Raw genomic sequence first — 22674 nt, 5'->3', positions numbered from 1 at the left:
AAACTGACTTTTTATTCTGACTGTGTTTTTTGTTTTTTTCTGTTTTTGTTTTGTTTATTAATATTGGTACACACTGTGTTTATCTATACTTTTTGTCACTGTTTATACTCTTATTTGTGTTTATAATCAATAAAAAATAACACAGAAAATAAAACAGGTGGTGTGCCAAAGTTGTAGGCTGGGGGTAGTTGTGGGTGGAGCTGTGATTTCACATGAAGGTGAATTTATGTCTACACTTCTGTGAAGCCCTGACTCTGCCCCAGTACAGTTTGTGTTAAGCCATCGCAAGTCTGGCGAAAGGGGTCATATAATGGTACATGCACTTTTACAACTTGATTGTACTGAAATGTGTGTTGGCAGTGCCTGTACACAACCATCATAAAATGATAAAAATCCATCCAGTGGTTTTTCTTTAATCTTCTTATATGTTTTCCCCTGTCTCTAATCAAGCCGTTTGACCCTGTGACGTCACACGGTCGGACGCCCCTCCCACGATTGTTGATTGACAGCAGCGTTTCAAATCAGACCTGCCCTCGCTCATGAGCGAGCTGTCAATCATACTCCGCGCGGACCGGCGCGGTCCACTGTCTATGGCGCGGTCATTGTTGATACCATAGTAGACAGTATAAGAAAAGGTTAGTAAAGCTGGTTTTGCTAAGAAGCTGCTCCTGAAAAAAGGATCGGTACCAACTATTCGTGTTCCTGCTGAACCTCCAGAATAACTGAAGTGAGTGTAACGTTTTATTAACCTTTATATTAATATTTAATTAATCTTTGCAAATCGCTTGCACGCTTCATGATGAATGCGGCTAAGGTTTACACTCAGGGTACATTACGGCATGTTTTCTATGTACGACGTTCTCAATATAATTCATAATCCCACGTTTATAATGAACAACGCGTTATGGTTATTGTGTTATTATTTCAAATGGTGTACGCACAGAACAGAGGGGCGGGGTGAGCAAAGCTCATTATCATTTAAAGACACATGCACTTAAACGGCGTGCTGAAAACAGAGCTGTTTTTGACCAGGTAAAATGAGTGTTTTCTTACAATACTAATGAGAATTTTTAATTAAAGGGGTCATATAATGGTACATGCACTTTTACAAGTTGATTGTACTGAAATGTGTGTTGGCAGTGCCTGTACACAACCATCATAAAATGATAAAAATCCATCCAGTGTTTTTTTTTTAATCTTCTTTTATGTTTCCCCCCAACTCAAATCAAGCTGTTCGATTTTGTGACGTCACAAAACCGACGCCCCTCCCACGATTGTTGATTGACAGGAGCGTTTCAACACAGCCCCGCCCTTGCTCGTGAGCGAGCTGTCAATCATAGCCCCGTGGACCGGCGCGTCATTGTTGATAGCTGGAGCACTGAGCAGAATGGCATCTAAGCGATTGTGGTGTTCTGTTCTTGGGCGTAATAAGGAACACAGCAGTCATATTGATTTTCCTAAATCCGAACCGCTAAAGACGCAGTGGCTGAGTTTGTTTTCGAAGGGAATATTCCCCACGATCAACGTCAATGCTTTCATGTTTGTGTCAATCATTTCACCAGACTGCTTTACAAACGAGGTCAGTATAAAGCTGGTTTTGCTAAAAGATGTTCCTGAAAAAAGAATCGGTACCAACTTCGTGTTCCTGCTGCACCTCCAGAAGAACTGAAGTGAGTGTAACATTTTATTAAGCTTTATATTAATCTTTGCAAATCGCTTGCACGCTTCACGATGAATGCAGCTATTTTTACAATCAGGTACATTACGGCATGTTTTCTATATACGACGTTCTCAATATAATTCATAATCCCACGTTTATAATGAACAACGCGTTATGGTTATTGTGTTATTGTGTTACAAACAGTGTACGCACAGAACAGAGGGGCGGGGTGAGCAAAGTTCATTATCATTTAAAGACACATGCACTTAAACGGCGTTCTGAAAACAGAGCTGTTTTTGACCAGGTAAATGAGTGTTTTCTTACAATACTAATGAGAATTTTTAATTAAAGTATATTACAAACATTTAATTTAGACCCTAAAGAATCATATTAGCTTGTACAAAAATGGCATTATATGACCCCTTTAAAGTATATTACAAACTTTTAATTTAGACCCTAAAGAATCATATTAGCTTGTACAAAAATGGCATTATATGACCCCTTTAAGAATCCGAACAGCTGTTGCAGCGGAGGAGGACTATTATTCTGTTGAGAGGAACCATAGAGAGGAACTGATGAACAGCTGACGGCACGGTTTGATGTCTGGTTGACCAATCAGCGGAAAAATGGCCGTTTCATTCCCGCTCAGATGTAGAGATGAATATTCAAGCTGATTGTTTTCAACCCCAGAACGTAAAAACTAAATATCAAGCCAAAATCTTTTTTTTTAAATGATAAATGAAAAAGGCACAGTGTTCTATATTTCTTTCAATATTAAGTAAAATGAATGTTCAGAAGATATCGTGTTATTCCTGATAAAGCTATTATATACTTTTATAACTTCAGTAAAATTAAATATAAAAAATAAATATTTCAGTACTTAAGTGATAATGTCATTATTTTGATCAATTCATTATTTTTTATTTATTTGTGAGTAACATTCCTCTAAAGATCCCTCCAAAACAAATGTTTGCACATGGTAAGGACAGATTTATTTCAAAAAGAATTTTAAAAGTAATTCTACAGAACAATCATATTATATGACTTCAGTAGAGGCTCCCTTTGGGTTTGGGGGTTTCACTCTTCTTTGGCCTAAAACAAAATGAAGCACATTCATAAGTCATGTAAATAATCAGTACGTTTTCAAGAATAAGCTGAATACTACATATGTTTCTACTCTGTAAATGTGAAAACGAATCTACTGAGTACAGACTCTGAAATTATGCAACTGACCTTTCCAGCATCACGGCTCTTGGCTCTGAGCTTGTTGACCTGAGACTCAGAAATGTCAGCACGCTCCTCAGCCTCCTCAAGCTCATGCTGCACCTTCCTCAACTTGGACAGGTGAGTGTTGGCTTGCTCCTCCTAAAGAGTAACATTTTTACCATGCTTGTTAACTAAGCTGTGGTGCAGCAGTGATATGTCACCAGTAAATAAATTACTAATTAATTAATAATCAATGTCCAAAAAAATATACATACCGCCTCCTCAGACTGCCTCTTGTAGACTTTGACCTTCAGCTGCAGCTTATCAACCAGATCCTGAAGTCTGTTGATGTTCTTCTTGTCCTCCTCAGTCTAAAAACAATTTCATAGATTTATTCTAAATATTTGACTATAAATGCATGTATGAATGACTCAATGGATTTAGTCAGACATGGTCATACCTGATAAGAGAGCTCTTTCACTCTCCTCTCATATTTGCGGACACCCTTAACAGCATCAGCTCCACGTCTCTGCTCTGCTTCAACTTCAGCCTCAAGCTCACGGACCTTTGATAGCACATAAAAATTCTCAGACAAGTACTAGTGTAGTTATTGGGAACCTGAGATACTGCTTTAATTTTAAAATGATGTTTGTTGTGATCCCTTAAAAGTTCTCACCCTGCTCTCCAACTTCTGGAGTTGTTTCTTTCCTCCTTTCATGGCCAGGCTCTCAGCCTCATCCAGACGGTGCTGCAGGTCCTTCACTGTGACCTCCAGATTCTTCTTCATCCTCTCAAGGTGAGAACTGGTGTCCTGCTCCTTCTTCAGCTCTTCTGCCATCATTGCAGCCTTTTGTATTAATACAGAAAGTCATTAGATCCACATTTTTCAAGTATGGAAACATCTTTTGAAACATTTGGCAGCTACTGTTGCTCACATCAGTGATGGCCTTCTTGGCCTTCTCCTCTGCATTTCTGGCTTCCTGTACAGTGTCATCAACTTCACTCTGGACCTGAACAAGGTCAGCCTCAAGCTTCTTCTTGGTGTTCAGGAGACTTGTGTTCTACAAAATTAAAAGCAATAGTTTAACCATTTTGAAAGATGCTCTCAATTTCCTTCATTGTAAGTAGGGATTCTCCAATCAGGATTTTTGTAGCCGATCCTGATCATTCAGGCTTTACATAGAATGTAAGCTCTCTGTTGACTCCTTACACCCTGAAAGGCATTTTTAATGATTTCACATCTAAGTGACATACTTTTTCATGCTTGACATGATGATTATTAGAAAGTATACATGACATGTCATGAAATCAAGTTTGAGCTTATTCACAATCATGTCAACTGCATCTGATCCAAATTCTGTGTTGAAATCTCCAAAGCAATCAAAAGTTATGGCATTTAGAACCATGGTAGCCTTTTATCAAAAGTCCAAAAACCTCTCCAAACAAGTGATCGGAGTGTTTTACTGAACATAAGAACTACTTACATTGTGTAAATGCCACAAAGCATAAAAATATTTACAATAACATAGAATAAGTAACAAGCAATAAGATCCCGAATGATGACTGATGATCTTTCAGCGCTGTTTCAGCTGTGCGCTCCAATTCTATGGCACACAGTAAATCTCCTGTCAATCTGAGCGATCAAACCAAACAAAGTGTGCTCCACATCATCTCTACCTACCACCCAAGAACCAGTTTCCATTTTTTGAACTTTCAAATGACATTGGAAAAACTGCGTCATTATCGCGACATGATCAGATCCTGGAAGTCCTATAGCTTTAGCCAAGCAGCATGTCATGTTACTCCATTAGGATTTTCTTAAGAGCTACGCATCATGTTATGTTGTGTGGGCTCATTTGAATCGAGATAGCCTGTTCTCAATAAATATGTGTGATTTACTATGTTTTACTGATGTTTCGCGAAGTTGCAAAACAAAGCGTGGCACAAAAGCCTCATCTGTATACTGTTTACATGTTTACAACATTACTGTTTATCATTTTTATTATGTCAATAAATTGTGATTGGTTTGTGAAATCGGCCAAATTTAGTGACTACCAATAGACTATCGGCCGATAGCGATCTGCAGCTGATCGATCAATGCATCCCTAATTATAAGAAACAAAATGCCCTTACCTGAGAGTGCAGCAGCCCAACACGCTCACTGGCGTCCACCAGCTCTTGTTCAGCCACTTTGCGGCCTCTCTCTGTCTGCTCCAGAGCAGCTCTCAGCTCCTCAATCTCAGACTGCATCAGAGTGTTTCTGCGCTCCACCATGGCCACCTGCTCCTTCATGTCTTCCTGTCCTCTCTGGGCATCATCAAGGTGCAGTTGGGCATCCTGAACATAACAATAGCTTTAGAATAAGCTTTCAATTTGCTTTCTGGTGACCTTAACCTGACAAAAGTTAGATTACACAAACATATTACTACATTCCAAAGTCGAACAGAAGTCAAATACCTTGAGTTGTCCCTGAACGTTCCTGAGCTGTTTCTGGGCCTCAGCAGCCTGGCGATTGGCGTGACTCAGCTGAATCTCCATCTCATTAAGGTCTCCCTCCATCTTCTTCTTGATTCTCAGGGCATCATTCCTGCTCCTGACTTCAGAGTCCAGAGTGCCCTGCATGGATTCAATGACTCTCTGGCTGTTCCTCTTGATCTGCTCCATCTCCTCATCCTTCTCTGCAAGCTTCCTGTCAATCTCACTTTTGACCTGATTTAGTTCAAGCTGGACACGAAGAATCTTGGACTCCTCATGCTCCAGTGTACCCTATGAAATATAAAAACAACATGTAATTTCAGAATTAAAATAATATTTAACAACACAGTAAAATGGTTTGAGCAAGAATGCCATATTAATCTCCAGATACTCACTTAGGCCTCTTCCAGGGCGGTCTGAATCTCTGACTTCTCAGTCTCCACTGTCTTCTTGGCCTTTTCCAGTTCATGGATGCTCTTACCAGTCTCACCTAACTGCTCTGTCAGATCTGAAATCTCCTCTACAAGTTATAAAGAAAATATTATCAACATAAATATATTGTGAATCATTACAGATTTAACACCATAAGACATTGAATCTTACGCTGCAGATTCTTGTTCTCTCTCTTGAGGGTCTCCAGCTGATCCAGACTCTCCTCATAGGAGTTCTTCATCTTGAACAGTTCAGTGCTGAGTGAACGAGCCTCTTTCTGGGCACCTTCCAGCTCTGCCTGACCTTCCTCATATTTCTGCTTCCATTCTGCCAGGACCTTTGGTCCAGATATTTCAGGGTCAGGTTTCATATGTAACATGTTGAACAAAGCCCATTCTGGCCATGCTTTTCAAAGAGAAATTGATTGTACCTTGTCAAAGTTTCTCTGCTTCTTGTCAAGGTTAGCAGCCAAACCATTGGCTCTCTCCACATCAATCATGAGGTCCTCCACCTCACCATGGAGTCTCTGTTTGGTCTTCTCCAGAGATGCACATTTAGAGTTTACTGCCTCAACTTGTTCCTCTGCCTCTTGCAGACGCTGAGCCAGCTTCTTTCTGTTATATTTTTTGTAACATTTAGTCAGAAGATGCATGCAATTGCACAAATTATTAACACATATCACTTCTTTTGATGTTCATACTTGGACTCTTCAAGCTCCTCAGTGCGCTGGATGGCATCAGTTTCATATTTGGTTCTCCACTGAGCAACCTCACTGTTGGCCTTTGACATTCCCCGCTGCAGCTCAGCCTTTGCCTCCTGCTCTTCCTCAAACTGCTCACGGAGCAGGTCGCAGTCATGGCGGGCAGATTGCACAGCATGGGCCAGTGCGTTCTTAGCCTAAAGGACAAAGTCACATAATATTTACATTAATTAATTTAGCAGACACTTTTATCCAAAGTGACTTACTAATTAGCAATACAAAATGTGATATTAGCTTTATTGTATTACATTAGCTTTGTTGTATAGTGTTGTATTAAGTTTTCTGCATTATATTAGCTTTGTTGTGTAGTAAGTGGAAATTATGTGATTGTTTTTATTATACTATATTACCTTAACCTCCTCTTCAATATGCCTCTTAAGCTCCTCGATTTGCTGAGTGAAAGCTTGTTTGCCTCTGGTGAGCTGAGAAACCAGAGCCTCCTTCTCCTCCAGCTGACGGCCAAACTCACCTGTATAGATTTAGATTCACTGTGTCAGATTGTGCTGTCTCTATCAGTTACTATCAAAACAAACTCTTTGAAAGCAAAATGTAAATAAGTGTGTTTTCTTCTGATAAGACTGTCAGAAATTCAGTGCTATATATAATCTTAATACACCACACTCAGTTACTGTTGGAATACTATTAATTTATTCATGATTGTCATTAGTTACCATTTTCAGTTTGAAGTCTTGCTCTTTGAGCACTGAGGTCATTTAACTGGCGAATATTCTCATCATTCTTGGATTTTATTTCACTAAGTTGGTCCTCAAGTGTGCGGCACATCTTCTCAAGATTAGCCTGCAAATACAAAAGTCATTAGATAATTGAAAAACTTCAACATGTTATGTATTCTTTAAACATAAAATTTCCTACTTTTCCTTTGGCAACAGCTTCCATGTTGCTGGAAAGATCGTCAATCTCCATTTTGAATTCGCTCTTCTCTTTCTCAAGCTTCTGCTTAACACGCTGCAGGTTGTCTATTTGCTCTCCCAGCTCGGCCACACTGTCTGCCTGCTTCTTGCGGAGGGCAGCAGCAGTAGCTTCATGCTGGAGGGTGGACTCTTCAAGATCACGACGCAGCTTCTGGAATTCAGCTTCACGCTTCTTATTCATCTCGATCTGAGCAGCAGTGGCTCCTCCAGCCTCCTCAAGCCTCTCACTGATCTCCTCAAGTTCCCTGGAGAGATCAGCTCTCTGCTTCTCAACCTTGGCACGAGCAGCACGCTCAGCCTCGATCTCTTCCTCAAGTTCCTCAATGCGAGCCTGTAGTGGAAAGTAGTTAATTTGATTTTTATTGTTCAGCATTTAATTATATTAATCGTAATGTTGAGAAGATCTCAAAATACCTGAAGCTCCTTGATCTTCTTTTGGAGTTGAGCACCCAGAGATTGTTCATCTTCTATCTTGCTAAGCAGCTGGCTTGTTTCAAAGTCTTTCCTGTGGGTGTTCAACAATAAGTGGTTTGGCAAAACAAAAACAAAACTTAACAATAATGTTTTCAAAAATGTTATGCTTTAATTACTTTTTTATTTTCTCCTCTGATTGCTGCTTGTCATTCTCCAGGTCCATGATGGACTCTTGGGCTAATTTCAGGTCTCCTTCAAGCTTTCTCTTGGCTCTCTCCAGGTCCATGCGGAGCTTCTTCTCTTGTTCAAGGGAACCCTCAAGCTACAGGACAATGATAAATAAAATATGTTCACAGCTAAAAAACCCAAAGCTAATTTGATGAATTAATAACATGTTTACATTATCAACTCACATCATCAACTTGCTGCTCAAGCTTTGTCTTGGATTTGGTCAGGGTGTTGACTTTGTCCTCCTCAGCCTGAAGATCATCCAGTGTCTGCTGATGTGACTCTTGGAGGGCTTTCTTCTCCTTCGTAAGCTTGGCAATGCTCTCATCCTGAGCTGCCATTTCCTCTGTCAAGTTCTTCACCTGTGTGATTTTTGTTCCAAATAAGCTTATATTTTACACTTCATTTACTATATCAACACATAAAAAAGAGATTAAATCTAATCTTAAACCAACTCAATCTCCAACCTTATTCTCAGTGGCATGTTTCTCCTTCTCCACTTTAGCCAAGGTGAGCTCCAAGTCATCAATGTCTTTCTTCAGCTCAGAGCACTCATCCTCCAGTTTCCTCTTCTTGGCTGTCAGTTCAGCATTGATTTCTTCCTCATCCTCCAGTCTCTCAGTTGTCTCTTTGAGTTTAGCTTCAAGCTGGATTTTGCTTTTGATCAGACCCTCACACCTCTCCTCAGCATCTGAGAGATTCTCAGCTTCCTGTTAAGAAAATAGGTTGCTATATCATTGGAAACCACATTGCTCATTTTAACGTGTCAGACTGCAACTCATACTGTGTGTGAAGAAAATCTCTCTTGTGTTAAATTTAGGGCAAGTTAACGCGACAATAACGCTTTAACAGTTAAAAAAAAATAGTGACGTTAATGTAGGCTTTATTTGACGCTATGAAATGAATCACCCGTAGGTCAAGCCAGGGTTGCCAGATCTACGGTTTTTCCCTATATCAAACATTATTTGTAGCTCCTCCCGTCCAATAACAGACCAAATAAGTATATTCTTTCACTTTAATATATCTCGAAAAACATGCATGAATCGCAGAAGGTATTCTGATTTCATATATATATATATATATATATATATATATATATATATATATATATATATATATATATATATATATATATGAAAGATACAGTATACAACTTACCGAAATCCGTATCATGACTCATAATCACTCAATCTGTGTTTCAACCGCGGAAAGACGTCAATAAAACAGCTTGTGAACAATATCACTTAATGTTACATTTACCTCAGGAAAGTTATCAAGTTGTCCCTCACTGTTTGTTAGTTAGCTATGAAAACACAAGAGAAGAGCTTTTTTACTGTTAATTATATATGTATGTTTGAATAAATTCGCCATAAAGTGTTTATGAAAACTACCTTATAACTGAGTTGTACAAACATTTCAGCTTTTATTTGAGTGTAAATAGCCTATTATATCTGGATATAAATAGTAGCTGAATATAATAGCTCTGTTGTTCATTTAAAATTATAATATTATAGTGTAACAAATGAGAAGGTTCCCTGAATTGTTTGCAGCATTATTTGGGAGAGATTTTTTTTTCCTTAATAAAAATCTAATTATTGGTATCAGTATTGGCATTGGCCAGTATCATTCTGAATAATCAGCTATCGGTATCAGCAGAGAAATTTTGTATCGGTGCATCTCAAAAAATACTCACAGATGCTACTTGTAGCTGTAGATCATTTTTCTCTTGCAGCAGTGCTACCATCTTCTCTTCAAGTTCCTTCTTTTTGGCTTCAGCCTTGGCAAGATCTTCTTTGCATTTTACAAAGTCCTCTTTCATGGTTGCCAGCTCTTTCTCAGTTTCGGCACTCTTCAGTAGAGGCTTAACCTTGTAGTAAACCTTCATCCATGGCCAGTGTTTGACATTCATGAATGAACGGATGTTGTATTGGATGGTGTAAATGGACTCCCTGTGAAATATTCAGCATTAAATGCCATAATCATTATAATTATATAAATTATAATTAGTTTTGGCAGTTATTGTTGATGTCATCTTTACTAATGACAATACTCACCTCCTTTCCATCATCTTCACAAATTCCCTCCTCATCACGTAGCCACGGCAGAGAGCCTGAGTCATTGTGACCAGAGCAGCCAATTTCTCATCACGCATCTCCTCAAGAACACCCAGAAGACCAGCTTTGAAAAACACCTGAATTTATGTAAAACAGTAAATCAAAAAATATTGATTTAACCTGTATAAGCTAAATGACCATGATCACCGAATCTTTGAAATTTGTAAAGCTAAATATGAACCTTTGTGGTTCCAAATCTGTACTCGTCATGATTCACGTCGATGGATCCCAGGAGTTTCTCACTGGCCTTCTTGTTATCCATAAACTGTCCCTCTGGGATAACACTGGCATTCAGCACCTTGTATCTATGGAAGATGGGAAGATTTATCAAAATGATTTATATCTTCTAATAAAGAGTCTCCAACAGGAAATTGTATTTTCATGTGGTGTCATTTATACCTCTGTTTGAAGTCACCATAGAGGATTCTGCTAGGAAAACCCTTTCTGCAGATTCTGATACCCTCCAATACACCGTTACATCTCAGCTGGTGGATAACCAGGAAGTTCTCCATAAGACCTTTAACGAAGTTTACACCATTAACTTGGTAAATTAATTTCATCATATAAATTGAGTGGCAGAATATCTGTAAACTTGTTAATACTTTACCTGGAGTCTTGGACTCATTGGGAATCAGGCAACGCACAAAGTGAGGGTGAGTGCTCCTCAAGTTGGTCATGAGTTTGCCCAAGTTCTCCTGTGAAGAATAGAAAGGGGTTGCCATGCTTTGTATTTCTTTTTTTCTTCAAATACAGAAATATTGCTGTGATGTCATCTCTATACATACCCTGAACTGGGAGGAAACAGTCTGCATGGAACCACCCTTCTTCTTGCCTCCTTTTTTACCAGTCTCTATTGAGATAAATATACAAAAGAACATGTATAAATGCAAAAACAAGAAAGAAAGTGCAAAGCTAAATCAAAGTTTGGTTAAATAGATTTTTTCTTTACCCTCAACAACAGGTGGGTAGAGAGTAGCCAGCAGTTTAACAGAAGACTTCTGGTACAGCTGCACAGCAGACTCATTCAGTGGATCCTTGTTCTTGTCCAGCCAGCCAGAAATGTTGTAGTCCACAGTTCCAGCGTAGTGAACCAGGGAGAAGTGGGCTTCAGCCTTGCCTTTGACAGGCTTTGGTTTCTGGAAAGCATTGTTCTTGCCAAGATGCTGATCATATAACTTGTTCTTGAAGGAAGTGTCTGAAGCCTTGGGGAACATGCACTCCTCTTCAAGGATGGAGAAGATACCCATGGGCTGTTTATAAAAGAATGTTGTTTAAGTATTACAATTTTAAGATTTCAAGCATAGAAATTGGAAATGAATAAGTTCATAAACCAGTAAAAACCTTCTCAATGAGCTCAATGCAAGCAGCCAAGTCCATGCCGAAGTCAATGAACTCCCAAACAATGCCCTCCTTCTTGTACTCCTCTTGCTCCAGCACAAACATGTGGTGGTTGAAAAACTGTTGCAGTTTCTCATTGGTGAAGTTGATACACAGCTGCTCCATGCTGTTGAACTGGATGAAGAAACAGAACCATTTACTGACTTCTGAATATCACTCAATGTTCTGTTAAAAAAGAGATAAAAGAATCATTCTTACATCAAAGATCTCAAAGCCAGCAATATCCAGCACACCAATGAAGAAGTTTCTTTGTTGTTTTGTGTCCAACATCTGGTTGATACGAACGACCATCCACAAGAACATCCTCTCATAGATAGATTTGGCCAAGGCGCTAACAGAGTTGTACACCTGTAAGTAGAATACAGTGGATAATTTATTCTGCTTCTGCAATAATTAGCCAGAATTTTAGTTTAAACACATGGCATGCTGGGAATGTTACTATACCTGTGGCACGGTCTGGCCTTTGGTCACAAACTCATTTCCGACCTTGACTCTGGGGTAGCACAAAGCCTTCAGCATATCAGCAGAGTTCAAACCCAGAAGATAGGCAACTTTGTCAGCCTCTGCAATTAAAAAAGTTGCACAAAAATCCATCTCTTCTCTTGCCTTGAAAACTAAATGAAAACCACCCTTTTCTTTGTGAAAATAGAAATAAGGATATTTCCATTCAAAGCACCGCATGTTATGACACATATTAGTACAATTTAGTCTCACCCTCTGTGCCATCAGGCTCAGCCTGCTCCTCACGCTGCTTCTGCTTGAACTTCATGTTGCCATGATGCAGCACAGCTCCAGTGAACTTGTAGATCCCCATTTTCTCCTCATTAGTAAAGCCCAGAATGTCAATAGCAGTCTGAAAAATACAGAGAAGAATGCACTCTAGGATCTTTTCTGTCATATATAAACATACAGTATGTCAATATTCAAATAGCAATGACTCACATCAGTAGCAACCAGCTCCTCTTTATCATCAATGCTGGCCACTGTGATCTGACCCATACTGCACATAGGGTAGTCATAGGGGTTGGTGGTGATTAGCGTCATTTCTGTAAAATACACAGATTTTTTGAAACAGTGTCTTACAATATTATCTGGCATTTAACACTGAATGTAATGTGTGCACCTACCAAGCAGCTCAGGCTTATGGTTGGTCATCATCTGGTAGAAGATGTGGTAGCCTCTCTCATCTGGAAGCTGGAATGTCACTCTAGACTTCTCCAGCAGATCTGTTGAGACAATGTACTTGAGTCACAATCATCTGAAGAGTGACAGAATCAAGACAAATGTTCAGGATGGATCAATGAAATCGTGTCCACCTACATGTCTCAATGTCAGCACTAGCCAGTTTTCCAGTGGTGCCGAAGTGAATTCTGATAAATTTACCCTGTTTGAAACAAAATGGCACAATAGATAAATAATCTCTTTATATAAAACTCTGTATAGAAAAATCCAACACAACTGACTAACTATATTGTAAATAAAAAGTGGTTTACTTACAAAACGAGAGGAGTTGTCATTTCTCACAGTCTTGGCATTACCATAAGCCTCAAGCAAAGGGTTGGCAGCAATGATCTGGTCCTCAAGAGAGCCCTGTGATGTTTGAAGGGTTTTCAGTTTTTTTCATTTATTTTCTATTTAATGACTAAACACAATTTATAGGCATTTCACAAATTCACATATCATGTGAGATGAGTGTAAATCACCACCATTCAAAATAAAATGTATGTAGTTTTATATATCATACCTGCATTTTGCCAGGAGTAGGTTCTTTCTTCTTTTCACTACCTGCCACTGCAACTGTGGCAAAGTACTGGATGACACGTTTGGTGTTCACAGTCTTTCCAGCACCAGATTCTCCACTAGTTTATGAGAGATTATAGAAAACAGAAGTTTAAAAGACATGTAAACTTTTCAAAGTGTATTCAGAAGTTCATTCTCATTCTTAAGTTCACTCAGCCAGCAGCCATATCACCCTGTAGCCCAAGACTGGTTGCCCACTGAAGCTAAGCAGGGCTGAGCCTGGTTAGTTCCTGGATGGGAGACCTCCTGAGAAAAACCAGGTTGCTGCTGGAGGAGGTGTTAGTGAGGCCAGCAGGGGGTGCTCACCCTGTGGTCTGTGTGGGTCCTAATGCCCCAGTGTAGTGACGGGGACACTATACTGTCAAAGAGCACCGTCCTTCGGATGTGACGTAAAACCGAGGTCCTGACTCTCTGTGGTCATTAAAAATCCCATGGCATTTCTCGTAAAGAGTAGGGGTGTAACTCCGGTGTCCTGGCCACATTCCACACATTGGCCCTTACCAATCATGGCCTCCTAATAATCCCCTTACATTGAATTGGCTCTATCACTCTCTCTCCTCTCTCCACCTATAGCTGGTGTGTGGTGAGCGCACTGGCGCCGTTGTACTATGGCTGCCGTCGCATCATCCAAGTGGATGCTGCACACTGGTGGTGGTTGAGGAGAGACCCCTGATATGATTGTAAAGCGCTTTGGGTGTACAGTAGTACATATGAAAGCGCTATATAAATGCCTCATTCTATTCTATTCTATTCTTAAATTCTGTTTTGTAAATATCTCCAAATAGATTTGCCATTTACATTATACTTTAATTTTTGTCATGGTCTGAGATTAAATGAAAATACTTACGTAATCAGGACGGACTGGTTTTCTCTATCTGTTGATTGTAATGTGTAAAATATCCGATAAATATTTCATATATTAACATTATCAAATTCACCTTAATGAATTCTATAGAATTCAATTCCATAATGTCTTACCAGTCAGCATGAACTGATATGCGTTGTCAGAGACAGAGAAGATGTGGGGTGGGGCCTCCATACGCTTTTTGCCTCTGTAGGCAGACACCACTTCTGCATCATACACTGGGAGCCACTTGTAAGGGTTCACAGTTGCGCAGAAGAGTCCAGAGTAGGTCTGAAATGAGCAGAGACGTGGTCAGATTGCAATAACACAGACAAAAATAACTTAAATGCTTTTTTATGTTGTTTCAGAATTTACGTAGATCATCCATGCAGCATAACGCTCTTTGAGGTTATACAGCACAGAGGCTTCATTGAGATGGGTCATCATGGCCATGTCCTCAATCTTGTCATACTTGGGAGGATTCATTGGGTAGACGTCATCCTCCTTTACTGTTCTCTCCTTTAAATTTGATAAATTAGATATTAGATAAAAAAGAAAACAATGTAATAAGTAATTTAATGAGCATCTACATTAAGTAGAAATTAAAAATTAAAAACTCGCCTCCTTAGTGTCAAGCAAAATAACTGTGGCTTTGCCACCCTCTTTGCTCTTGATTGTTCCCTTGAGGTACAATTCTTTGTCATCAGCCACATAGCAGGCAGTCTTGGCATCAAATGGTTTGCTCTGAGCCTCGATTCTCTCTTTCTCAGGCTTACGAAGGTAAATGGCAGCCTTGCCATAAACGGCCATCTCAGCGTCCGTACTCATGGTGGCGGCTTACTAAAATTTGGATAAGAAACATTGACATGCTTTTTTAATCAATAAAATAAGTATTGATAATCAAACATACAGTCCACAAACAGTAGAGGGTCTCATGTAGTTAAGGTCTTTATAGAATATTAAAGTGAAAAGGCCTATTCAAATGTAAAAAGTGTGAATACAATAATCCTTAATAATCCTTAATTTATGGCGTCTCTAATTAAATCATCTGTCACAATATGCATTTTGTTGATACATTATAATACATAAAAAAACTGCATTAACAAATGAAACTAAACTTTTTCAACAACTTGTTTTTTGTTTCAGTTATGTACCACATGTTATATCAGTTATATACCACAGTGTCCATATTTATAAGAAGTGTCAAGAGTCCCACTTAAAATCTGCCAATAGACAAGTATAAAATTCTTAAGTAATTTATCACAAAAAAACAAACAAAAAACAGCACATCTACGATAAACTAGAGTCTACGTGCATCTGAAAACATGCAAATATTCAACCACGTCTTTTTAATGCAGTAATGCAGTGTGTTGCTACCACCTACCTTCCTCCTTTTGAAGACCAGATGAAATTTTAACACCCTGTAAAGGAATTGAGTTAAAAAAAAAACTACATTTAGGCATATATGGTAATAATATATTTTTAAAGACTTCTTCTGTCATATCAATTCACTTAGTATAATCTCATACTAATACCAACATCAAATGCAAAGTATTTCAGCTTCTTACCACAAGCAGGAACTCCTCTAGGCTCCTATGAGACTGGCTGTGCTCTCCTCAAAACTTATATTGAGGTCAATTTGCACACTAAGCAGAGGCTATAAATGGATAAGCTTTAGAGTCCTAATTTATGGTAAGAAGCTACACCTATTCTCAGTCATCAACAGATATAACATCATTTTACACATCAGTTATAGGTATCACATACATTTGACAATGCAATAGTTTGATAATGTGTCCATATTTTGAATAAATTACATGATATTCATAGTCATAATCATATTTTCTTTTAATTTACATATTTTTAAATATCTTTTTACATTTATACTTCATAAATATTTCATTTTTTAATTGACTGACAAGAAAAAAAATCTATTGATTTTAATTTGTGAGGAATTATTTTCAGTTGCAGATTAAATTGGAATAATATTAAAACAAACATATAAAGACACATTTGATATCTAATATTTTTCACAAAGACAAGCACGTATAACAGAAAGTGATTGACTGCATGGAAGATTGCCATCCAAGCTGGCTCATAAAAGAATACCATAATAGTTCACTCCCAGTGTATGAGTCTAGTTTCTATTTATACCTAATGCTTTTTATGATTGGGATGGGTAGACTGTATTACTCGATGAGGGGAAAGATTCAGTGATTTTTCCATTTGCTTTGTCGTGAACACTGCTGTGTTTCCATTTTATTTCTGTTTATTGCAATGTTTCCATATTTTAATGTTAGACATCTTTAAACTTAATTAGAAGTGGTACAATAATTTGGACTCATTCAAAGTTTATACTTTAACATGAATTTTAAGTTAACATGGAACAAATGACAAAGTATTGTAGCAATTAGTCATCACAACAGTAAAGAACGTCTAACCTCAAATGCCAAAGATATTGTCATGTATGAATAAAAGGAACTAAAGGATTTTTTTAAAATCATTGCTCATTTTAAGGTTTTAAAGACTCACTTGTATTTGATTAAAAACACTGAATTAATCTATTCAATCTTACATTTCCAGCATCACAGCCAGAGGCATTGCTTGTAGGGTGAAAGTTGTGAATGAGTACAAGGGGCCCAGAGCTTTACATAATATTGACAGTGACAAATATACAATCAGGATAATAACATGAACAGGCAGACAGACAGTGATTATATCACTGTATAATTATTATATATTTTTTTAAAGTAAGGCATGCATTCAGATCTGGCACCAGCCACGCGCTGATGAGGGGGCGTCTGAAATACCGAGAGGGGGCCGATCACCAGATATGCAGTGTATATGAGGCCTACACAATCACGTTACCACGGCACGACAACACCACCAAAATCAATGTATGCCTGCTTAAAGGAGAACTCCGGTCAATTTTAACATTGAGCTAATTTTTTGTACATTTGGAGTGCTGTCAATACAGAGAACAACGACAAAAATCGGTGTTGCCTACACCGAGTTATTCTATTTTTAAAATTTGCACCCTGTTGACTTCAATGGGGCAAGTTTTAAACCTGCTTTTAGCCTCTTAACATCCTTGATGTGTCATTACAAGTGCACAGAAAATGTGAGTTATTCCTTCAGAGTGAACACGAGTGAATCTGACTGCAGTAGATGTGAAAGATATGTATAAAAATGATGTTATTTAAGCCAGCGCACATACCTGTGTTTACATCCTGTTTTCGGTTGAAGTCCAAAGTAGTCAATTGCTGAGTTCACGCGCGTGATCATAGGTACCTAAACCCAGAGCCATAGAGAGAAAGAGTTGCGACACTCTTTGATGTCGCCGCTATGGCTGTCACGTGGTTCATGTAAGCCCCAATAGTTCCAAAACATACGCTGGCTGTCATGTTCTTCTATGGGACAGACAGCAGCGATTGCATTATTGAACGGTAAATATAAAATAAAACACACACCCAAGTACTTTTTCAGCTGTTATTGCATTATTGCATTTTGTTAATGTCAGTTTTGCATTTGGAGATAAGTTTTAGGCTATATTTTTGGAGGGAAAAGCTTAGTGTTCATGTTCGCATGGGTAGTAGCACTGGCTTTAGCGGCTCTAACTTAACTTTTCCATATCATTCATCTGATGATGGACGTCTCATGATATTTATTTTAGCACAACTGGGCTGTATTAGGCTATTGATTCCTGTGATTTTGCTTATAAATTTTGATTCAGCCATTAGCCTACCTTCGTGATCACGCAAAGAGGTCTGCCGTGGCGGTCCGTTCAGAGTTCGCATAAATATTTTTTATTAAACAATGACAGACAACAAAAATGTGTGCTTGTGTGGGTGTGTGTGAACAAGAAAAACAAAAACCAGGGGCAGGTGATTCATGAAACAGACAGGACTGGTGATCCATAACAATCCTAGAGGTCCAGCATTGTTCTCACAAGCCGCTTCACTCAAGACAATAAAACATAATGAAAAGTTAGTATATAATATATTTAATTAAAGGTGCATAACGCAAGTCTCTGAGTTTTTGCAGAACTATGCCCCCCTCTGGCGACAAATAAAACTGCAACACTGCAACTGAACGCGCATGACGTCATGCCCAGTCTCAAATTCGGCCCGAATCCCTCTTATTTATTTTACTGTACAGGATTATAGAGGCAATCGCAGTGATCAGAGAAGGGCTCATTCAGCCCATCAGGCAATTGTTTAAGCATGTATGGGTTAGAAAAACGGGTATTTTTAACATGAAAAGTTGCATAATGCACCTTTAAATAAAAGTTGCTATAAAGGTGGTAGCGATTAATTACCGAACTCTTACTGTCACAGCTGACGAAGTCGCACTAGCTAGCAGGCAGTGCTTGAAAATTGGTTGAAACAACCAACATAAAATATAAATAATTACGCTGTGCATGTACAAATGAAGACCAGTATAAGCATCGCAAAGGGCCTCTGATACAATATAGACAGTTGACAATTCAAAAGAGGTCGATATTTCAGCAACTTAACTCTGGAACAACTCGACGCGCAGCAATGTAAGTGAATGGTGTCCAACGCCCAAATGACAGTGTTTGGAACTAATTAATTAAATTATAAAGACCCCAAACACACCATAATCCATCACTCAGGTCTAAAGATATTCCTTATAGCGTTCTGACACAAAAAAATACCAGAGGCGCACCTATGAAGTAGCAATAGCAGTGATGCTATGTTGTTTTGATGTGACGTTTCAGCTCATAACTCAATGAAACATGCATAGATTGTGAAAAATCGAACATCTTTATTGACAACAGATTCTCACGATTACAAAGAGCCCACACACAACAGAATCCATTGCTTTGATCACGAGATATTCCTCACGAAGTAATGCATACTTGGATAAAAAACAAGTCTCTTGTTGTGGTCTTATTGTCTGACCAGGTTCGGACCGTGGGTCTCTACATTAAGTTACTGAATGATACACACAGAGACAGGACTGTGGTGACTCGTGCTCTTTTTAATGGCCGGAGACTTTTCACTCCAACAATAACACAGGGAAGGCTAATCTGAGGCTGCGCACATGATGTGCTGCAGTCATAAACAGTCGAGCACCGAGTGCTCGATCAGATGTATCACATCCCCCTTTTCCGAGAACGTGATGTGTAACGTACACTTAATCACACCAACTTCATTAACATGAAACTACTGTGTCCAATACTAAATAATATATATATATATATTCTTGAAGACTAGAACTTACTTAGCATTCACAAATCACTTTACAATCTTTATGAGAACGCATCAGATAAACAAGTTTCTTAGGTTTAACTTTAACTCTAACCACAATAATACAATAGATTGCCAACACATGTCTGTATTCCTTTTTTTTTTTTTACAGACTAAGCAATCAGTCGCAGACCACGAACTAGTCTCTGAACCTGACAGGACGTCTCACTACTCTGCCTCTTCTGGTGATATACTCTGGTGAACAGTTCACACCCAAAGGAGACAAGACCTGTGGTGGTGGATCTTGGGGTAGCAGGGTAGTAGACTCATGTGTCTCAGAGTGGGTTACATCTGTATCTTCATCAGAGTCAGTGTCTCTAAACAGACATGGATGTATCTTTCTCAAATGTCTCCTATTCCTCCTTAAAGTCTTTCCTGCTGGAGTCAGCACGTTATACGAGCATGGCTCCAGTCTCTGGCCTGTCACTATGGCTGGTTCCCAACCACGTCGTGTCTGCATGTGTACGGTGTTACCCGGATCTAAGGCAGGCAACGGCCTGGCATCACGGTCATGATATAGGCGCTGGCGAGTCTGCAGATCCTGAATCCGTCTTTGTATGTCTGGTGGAGTGGATGGCTTTAGCGAAGCGCTGGAACATGGAAGTGTGCTGCGCAGAGCCCTTCCCATCAACAGCTGTGCAGGTGTCATGTTCAGCCCTGTCACTGGTGTGTTCCTTAGTGACAACAGTACCAGATGTGGATCTGTGCCGGTATGGATCGCTTTCTTCAGAGCATGCTTTACTGTCTTTATGGTCCGTTCCGCGAGTCCGTTGGACTGTGGATAACCAGGGCTTGAGTGTGTTAGCTTGAAGTCCCAAGAGGCTGCGAATGACTTCATCTCGTAGCTAGCAAAAGGAACGTGATCACTCACCAGCTCTCTGGGAATTCCATGTCTAGCAAACACAGACTTCATTTTCTGGATTACTGTGAGAGCTGTTGAGTCAGGTATATTCAGCACTTCTGGATACTTGGTCAAATAGTCTACTAATAACAAGTAAGACTGACCGTTCATTTGAAAGATGTCGGCTCCAACTTTCATCCACGGGAGCTCAGGGACTTCATGGTTGATGAGAGGCTCCTTCTGCTGTTGTGGCTGAAATTGTTGGCACTGCCTACATTTCTCCACTGTCATCTCTATGTCACGCGACATGCCTGGCCAATAGAGGACTTTCCTTGCTTTTGCTTTTGTGCGCTGGACACCCTGGTGAGCCAGATGAAGTTTCTCTAAGATCTCTCTCCTGAAGCCTTGTGGTATGACAATTTTGTCTCCTACCATGATGATGTCGTTCTGGATGCTGATGTTGTGTCGCATTGGCCAGTAGCTGTGAAGACGTTTATCCAGGCCGCATCTCCTCGCAGGCCAGCCGTTCAGATGTTTCTCACACACAGCTTGCAATACACTGTCTGCAGTGGTGGCTGTTTTCAACTGGTTAAGCGTCTCCTCGCTCAATGAGTCTGTGGCCTCCATGGCGTACACAACTTTCTCATCGCAGGGATTTTCGTCCACGTTGTGACCGTCTCTGCTCATCGTAGCTCGTGACAGAGTGTCTGCAATATACATATTCTTGCCTGGAGTGTAAGTTATGTTCAGATCATATTTTTGCAGTTGCAGCAACATACCTTGTAGTCGTGCTGGTGCTTTGTTCAGCGGTTTTCTTACTATGGCCTCCAGAGGCTTGTGATCTGACTGCACGGTCACTGCTCTGCCAAAGACGTACTGGTGGAATCTCTTGGCTGCAAAGACTATGGCCAGCAGCTCCTTCTCTATTTGTGCATACCTCTTTTCAGTATCCGTGAGCGATCGTGAGGCATAGCAGAGAGGTTGTCCTTCCTGTAGCAGACATGCTCCAAGTCCGTCCTTTGATGAGTCTGCCTGTAGTGTAAGTGGTTTCCTGTGGTCGTAATACCTCAACACCGGTGCCTGTGTCAGAGCAGCTTTCAGGGCCTCCAAAGCTGCAGTGTAATGTGGACACCACTGCCACAATGTGTCCTTCTTAAGCAGCTGTCTGAGCGGTGCTGTCAGTGAGGCCTCATTTGGAACATACTGCGCCAAGAACTTGGTCATGCCCAACAGGCGTTGGAGGCTTTGTTTATCCTCAGGGGGCGGCATGTCAATGATTGCCTTGATCTTGTCATCATCAGCCCTCTGTCCTGCTGAGGTGATTATGTGTCCCATATATTTCACAGTGTCAACCTTGTATTGTATTTTGTCTTTGTTAAACTTCACATTTGCTGCCATTGCTCTCTCCATCACTTCATGAAGGATTTTGTCGTGTTCATGTTCTGAAGCTGCTGCTATTATCATGTCATCAGCGACAATATGCACACCTGGAATGTCACCAAAGGTCTCACAGTTCTTCTGCTGGAACACTTCGCTGGCTGACTTAATCCCGAAGGGAAGCCTGAGGAAGCGGTATCGGCCCCACGGTGTATTAAAGGTGCACAGTTTTGACGATGGCTCGTCCAGCTTAATTTGCCAGTATCCATCCTTTTCGTCCAGGATGGTGAAGATGGTTTTACCTGCAAGTTTGCTGCGCACATCTTCAGGTGTAGGGATGGAGAAATGCTGGCGTCTGACAGCTTCATTCAGGTTACAAGGATCCAAACACACCCTTAGTGAACCATTCTTTTTTTTTCGTGGCAACGAGACTGTTCACCCATTCAGTCGGCTCTTTGACAGGCTTTATCACCTCCCTCTTCTCCAGATCATGCAGCGTTTGTTTCAGTGTGTCCATGATCGAAAGAGGTATGTTTCTACAACCATGAATCACAGGAGGAACAGATGAGTCAACATGTATGTGATGTACTCCAGGAAACTCACCCAGTCCTGTGAAGACCACTGCATATCTTTTAATCAGCTCCTCTTTGGTGGATGGAGGCTGTGGGGGCTTTGTTGTAAGTTCTTCAACCCTCTTCACCAGCTCCAACCTTGCACACGCTTCACCTCCCAGAATCGCTTTGTCTGCCTGTGTTGTTACATGGAACTTTACAGTGGCACTGTGTCTGGAGGTTTTACACTGCAGGGAAGCAACACCGCATGAGGTCAGGCGGGCTCCACCAAAAGCGATTAACACAGTCTTTGTGGGTTGTAGTTGAATGGGACCTGGCAGTTGCTTGAAAATGGACATGGGCAGCACA

At 40.0% G+C, this 22674-nt stretch overlaps 1 pseudogene across 1 annotated transcript; it reads right to left on the bottom strand.

Moving 5' to 3' along the window:
• Window positions 1-2629: 2629 nt before the first annotated feature.
• LOC308691348 (myosin heavy chain, fast skeletal muscle-like) lies at window positions 2630-15684 on the bottom strand (annotated as a pseudogene). The gene is made up of 40 exons (XR_014032242.1): window positions 15648-15684; window positions 14885-15103; window positions 14639-14782; window positions 14398-14554; window positions 14267-14294; window positions 13364-13478; window positions 13117-13209; window positions 12940-13003; window positions 12747-12845; window positions 12562-12665; window positions 12334-12472; window positions 12064-12182; window positions 11818-11967; window positions 11563-11733; window positions 11171-11471; window positions 11007-11071; window positions 10829-10916; window positions 10621-10738; window positions 10403-10526; window positions 10162-10298; window positions 9801-10056; window positions 8575-8817; window positions 8293-8469; window positions 8056-8201; window positions 7880-7970; window positions 7407-7796; window positions 7205-7331; window positions 6884-7002; window positions 6474-6670; window positions 6204-6387; window positions 5945-6110; window positions 5737-5861; window positions 5324-5632; window positions 5000-5203; window positions 3802-3927; window positions 3543-3713; window positions 3327-3431; window positions 3142-3237; window positions 2894-3025; window positions 2630-2752 (listed from the first exon to the last, which is right to left on the bottom strand). The product of XR_014032242.1 is annotated as a myosin heavy chain, fast skeletal muscle-like (transcript).
• Window positions 15685-22674: the final 6990 nt, after the last annotated feature.

This window comes from Scardinius erythrophthalmus (assembly GCF_964197995.2).
Source record: "Scardinius erythrophthalmus genome assembly, chromosome: 5".
Lineage (NCBI taxonomy): Eukaryota > Metazoa > Chordata > Actinopteri > Cypriniformes > Leuciscidae > Scardinius > Scardinius erythrophthalmus.
The sequence above is the reverse complement of the archived record's forward strand: the minus strand, read 5'-3'. Positions and strand labels throughout refer to the sequence as shown.